Source organism: Rattus norvegicus, unplaced genomic scaffold (assembly GCF_021556685.1).
Source record: "Rattus norvegicus strain SHRSP/BbbUtx unplaced genomic scaffold, alternate assembly SHRSP_T2T unassigned-0000185, whole genome shotgun sequence".
In the NCBI taxonomy this organism is placed as follows: domain Eukaryota; kingdom Metazoa; phylum Chordata; class Mammalia; order Rodentia; family Muridae; genus Rattus; species Rattus norvegicus.
The window spans coordinates 20,001-25,000 of record NW_028238902.1 but is presented as its reverse complement, the minus strand read 5'-3'; the positions used below and the strand labels follow the sequence as shown (position 1 = coordinate 25,000).

Below are 5,000 nucleotides of genomic sequence, written 5' to 3'. Positions count from 1 at the left end.
GGGCGCCACGGAGTTTTTTTTTTTTTTTTTTTCTTTTCCAGGAGTCCCTTCGGTCCCAGCCAGCGGGACCATAGACACTTTTGAGGCCGAGAGGGTGCTGTGTCCCCGGCCTCCGAGCCGAGGTGGCCCGGCTAGGTGGCGCCACGGATTTTTTTTTTTTCTTTTCCAGGAGTCCCTTCGGTCCCTGATAGCGGGAGCCTGGACCTCTGAGGCCGAGAGGGTGCTGTGTCCCCGGCCTCCGAGCCGAGGTGGCCCGGCTAGGGGGCGCCACGGAGTTTTTTTTTTTTTTTTCTTTTCCAGGAGTCCCTTCGGTCCCTGATAGCGGGAGCCTGGACCTCTGAGGCCGAGAGGGTGCTGTGTCCCCGGCCTCCGAGCCGAGGTGGCCCGGCTAGGGGGCGCCACGGAGTTTTTTTTTTTTTTCTTTTTCTTTTCCAGGAGTCCCTTCGGTCCCTGATAGCGGGAGCCTGGACCTCTGAGGCCGAGAGGGTGCTGTGTCCCCGGCCTCCGAGCCGAGGTGGCCCGGCTAGGGGGCGCCACGGAGTTTTTTTTTTTTTTTCTTTTTCTTTTCCAGGAGTCCCTTCGGTCCCTGATAGCGGGAGCCTGGACCTCTGAGGCCGAGAGGGTGCTGTGTCCCCGGCCTCCGAGCCGAGGTGGCCCGGCTAGGGGGCGCCACGGAGTTTTTTTTTTTTTTTTTTTCTTTTCCAGGAGTCCCTTCGGTCCCAGCCAGCGGGACCATAGACACTTTTGAGGCCGAGAGGGTGCTGTGTCCCCGGCCTCCGAGCCGAGGTGGCCCGGCTAGGTGGCGCCACGGATTTTTTTTTTTTTCTTTTCCAGGAGTCCCTTCGGTCCCTGATAGCGGGAGCCTGGACCTCTGAGGCCGAGAGGGTGCTGTGTCCCCGGCCTCCGAGCCGAGGTGTCCCGGCTAGGGGGCGCCTCCGAGACTTTATTTTTTCCAGGATCCTCCCCGGTCCCTGCCAGCGGGAGCATGGACTTCTGAGGCCGAGGGGAAGCTGTGTTCCAGGCTATCTACCATGGCCTCCTCGGTCTGTGAGCACTCAGGGTTCTAAGGTCGACCAGTTGTTCCTTTGCGGTCCGGTTCTCTTTCTACATGGGGACCTCTTGGGGACACGTCACCGAACATGACTTCCAGACGTTCCGTGTGGCCTGTCATGTTTATCCCTGTGTCTTTTACACTTTTCATCTTTGCTATCTGTCCTTATTGTACCTGGAGATATATGCTGACACGCTGTCCTTTTGACTCTTTTTGTCATTAAAGGACGTTGGAAGAGGCTTGCACCAAGGCTGTTTGCTTGTCCAGCCCTAGCTCTTTTCTTCTGCGCATGGGCCTCTTCGATGCTTGAAGCTTAGCGTCCCCCCATGAGTACGCGCTTCCTGCTTTCCCGTGCTTGCTTGCCTGTGCTCTGTGGGGCAGCTTTATGACAACCGTCCCGCGTGTCAGGCGTTCCCGATTTCCCCGTGGTGGTTGTCGTCCGTTACCGGTAGGAGTCGTTGGTGCCGAGTGCGACTGGAAGGGTTTTCCCGTTTGGTGCTAGTGACCCCCTGGCGTGCTCCTCTGCGGCCGACCGGTTTTTTTATTTGTTTTTTTTTTTTTGTTTTTTGTTTTTTTTTTTTTTTGTTTTTTGGAAGGAGTTCCCGAACCTCCGCTGCTTGGTGGTGTGTCCCTTTCTTTCCTGCTGTGTGCCTCCCGAGTTGCACCTTTTCTCCTTCGAAGGGGATTTTATTTTTTTATTTTTATTTTTTATTTTTTATTTTTATTTTTTTTTGAAGGAGTTCCCGAACCTCCGCTGCCCGTTGAGTCCCGTTCTTCCACGCCACGTGCCTCCCGAGTGCAACGCTTCCTTTTTTTTCTCGCCCTCGAGAAGGGTAAATTTTTTTTTTTGTGTGTGTGGCAGTGTTAGCGACTTCTTCCCGTGCTCTCTCTCGCTCTTCTCGCTCGTATTCCCGTCCAGTGCGTTGTTAGAAAGCTCTCACGCCCGTTGTTCCCGATGCATGGCGTGTCTCGCTCCCGTTGGATCGATGTGGTGCTGCCGCGTTCTCTTCGGGCCGGGGCCTAAGCCGCGCCAGGCGAGGGACGGACATTCATGGCGAATGGTCATTCAGCGCGAATGGCGACCGCTCTTCTCGTTCTGCCAGCGGGCCCCTCGTCTCTCCTCCCCATTCCTTTGCAGGGTGGTGTGTGGAAGTCAGGGGTGCGGCTGTCCGGCACGAGCGCTGACCCGCGCACACTTGTTGCTGTGGTTCGCGGTGTCCCTGTGGACGTGTCGGGGGCGCTTGCCCCCACGCCGTTCACTGCTTCGCGGCCCTCTTCCCCCGTGCCGGGGGAAGGTGGTAGACCCGCTGCGGTGCATACCCTTCCCGAATGGTGTGTGCACGCGCCCTGCTTCGTGTGAGCCTTGCGGTGCTCCTGGAGCGTTCCGGGCTTTGACCACCAAGGTGCCCGCTTCTGAGTTGGCGGTGGCGCTTCCCGCTCCCCGGCGTGCCTCCTGTGCTCCATGGTGCTTGTGCCTTTACGCTTTCCCTTGTCCTAGTTGCCGGCTTTCTGCACGGTGACAGAAAGGGGGGGGGTCGAGGAGTTGAGTGTGCGGTTAAAAGGCTCCTTCCGTTGGGTGAGCGCCCACCCCGTGCCTATGTTTTTGGTGCCTTCACCCGCGGGCCCTGCGCGGTTAGGGTGGTGCTGAGCGATCGCGGCTGGCCCTTTTTAAAGACCGGACTCCCTCAAGTCAAGGCTCCTCCTTTGTGTGCGCCTTGAAGAGGCCTGGCTCTCGGCGGGGACCTGTCGCAGGTCCCCCCGGTCCGCGAATGCTCAAGAAGACCCCGGAGAAAGAGACCTTTGCCGATACCGCAGACCCCCCACCAGCTGGCGCGTGGTCCTTCCCGTTCTGTCCCGCGCCTGTTGCTCGTTTCCCGTTGCGTGCACGGAGCCCTTGGCTGCTCGTCGGTGTTGGGTTCGTCCCGCCCTCAGTGAGGAATTTGCCTTCTCTAGCTATCTTCGGAAAGGGCTTTACGATCTCCGAGGGGCTTCTCCCGGATGGTCCCCTCGGCTGCCCGCCCTGACCTCAGCCTTCTGCGCGCAGCGTTTGCTCTCTCGCCTACCGCGACCCGCGCCTCCCCGCTCCGAGTACGAGGAGGGATCACGCGGGACGGGGCTCTGTCGACCTGCCGCTGTGCGGAGCTTGTGGGGGAGATTGGGTTTCTGGTGGCAGGTGGCGGGGAAGGGCCGTGCACACGCCCGCGTGCGCGGTACCCCCCTCACCGCGAGGGGTCGTCGCGGGACGGGTGGGTTTGGAAGGGCGGCGGTGGGCTCCCGGTCCCACCCGCCTCCGTTTCCCCCCGTGCCCTCCGTCGCGTGTGCGTCCCTCCCACGCGCGTCCACGTCCCGGCCACTCTCGCGGCGAGGTCGTGTCGCGTGTGGTGCGTGCCGCGTGCTCTCGGGCGTCTGCGGTTGCCGCCTCGTCCCCCCCTTCCACGGCAGCGTTCCCACGGCCGGTGGAGATCGCGGGAGCCGTCCTACCCCCCCTTCCCCCTCCGCGGGGCTCTTGAGGGTCCGTGAACCGCGGGGTTGGCCTCGCTCTCGGGGGCGGACTTCTTATTTGGGGGAACCGGCGGTCGGCCGCGTCCGGCGCGTCGTCGGACGTTGGGACCCGCTGCCACGCGGGGGTCTTCGTCGGTTGGCGTCGGCGTCTGCCTCGGTTCTCTCTCGCGTCGGCTGGCGTCTCCTCGGGCTCCCGGGGGTTGTCCGTTGGTTTCGGGTCGGCTCGGTGCCGCGGGCGTGGCGGGACTGCTCCGGGTTGGGTGCAGTGTGATTCCCGCCGGCTTGGCTCGCGTGCCCGGTCGCCGCCCGAGCGGCCTCCCGGTCCCTTGTGAGGCGTCTCCCGCGGGGGGTGCCGCTGCGGCCCGCCCTGCCGTCGACGGTCCTCGTTCTGTCGGTTCGCTCCCCCTCCCCGCCCGCCGGCGTTCCTTTCTCTCTCGCTCCTCGTCTGGCCGACCCGCGGCCGTGCTGCCGGGCCCCTCCTCACGGGGGGGCAGCCGGGCGCGCACGGGTCCCGGGGCGGTCGCGGGGTGCCTGGGGGGAAGGGCCGCCCGGCGGGCGGGAGGAAGTTGCGGTTTGAAGGGCGTCCCGGCCGCCGCGGCCGTGGCGGCGCGTCTCGCCTGGTCTCTTGGAGGCGTGTGCGGGGGGAAAGACGCCCCGCGAGGCGTAGAGGAGAAAGAGGCTTTAGTGGCTGTCGCCCACGCCGGTCCGTGGGGCCTGTTGGCTGAGGGTGCGTCTGCGCGGGGGCCCGTCCGGCCCCGCCGTCCTCTGGGAAGGCGTGCGTCGGGGGAAAGCTGCCGGGGTGCCAAGGTGGGCGCCTGGGCGTTGAGTCGAACCCGTGTGCGCGTCCCGGTGTGGCGGTGGGGGCTCCGGTCGGTGTCTCTCCCCCTCGCTGCCCCGAGGCCCGGCCTCCCTTCCGACGCGGGCTCGGCCCCCCTCTCTCCCCCCTCGCGGGGTCAGAGTCGCTCGTCGACCTCCTCCCCTCCTCCTCCACCTGTCCGCGCGAGGGCGTTGCCGCCGCGTGTCAGGCGTTGGGCCCGTCCTCATCCTCCGCTTCTCGCCCGGGGTCGGCCGCCGTCCGGTCTCCCGCCGCTCCCCGTTGGCGTGGTCTCCCTCCCGCCGGTTCACGGTCCTCCGACCCCGCCCGAGGGGGTCGGGGGTGGTTTCCCCGTCTCCCCGGCGTTGCGCCTCGCTTGCCCGTGTGCTTTGGGGGTGGGCCCGCTGCGGCCCCCGCCCGCCCGTGAGCCCCGGCCGCATCCGCCGGCGCGGCCGCGCCCGGTATGGTCCGCGGCGTGGGCCTCGTGTTGGGAGCGTGTCGTCCTCGCGGCGTCTCGGTACGGGTGTGTCGCTGGGTTCCGACGGGTGGCCTTCCCGGTTCTGCCCCCGCCGTCCCCCGCCCGTCCGTCCCGCGCCCCTCTTCCCGCTCTGAGGGGGGTTCGGTCGTTCCCGC

General features: G+C 64.9%; 1 long non-coding RNA gene across 1 annotated transcript in view; it reads left to right on the top strand.

Annotated features, from left to right (window-relative positions):
• LOC147997336 (uncharacterized) overlaps window positions 1-5,000 on the top strand; it is an 18,155-nt gene that overhangs the window by 1,028 nt on the left and 12,127 nt on the right. The gene's annotated exons all lie outside the window — the stretch shown is intronic.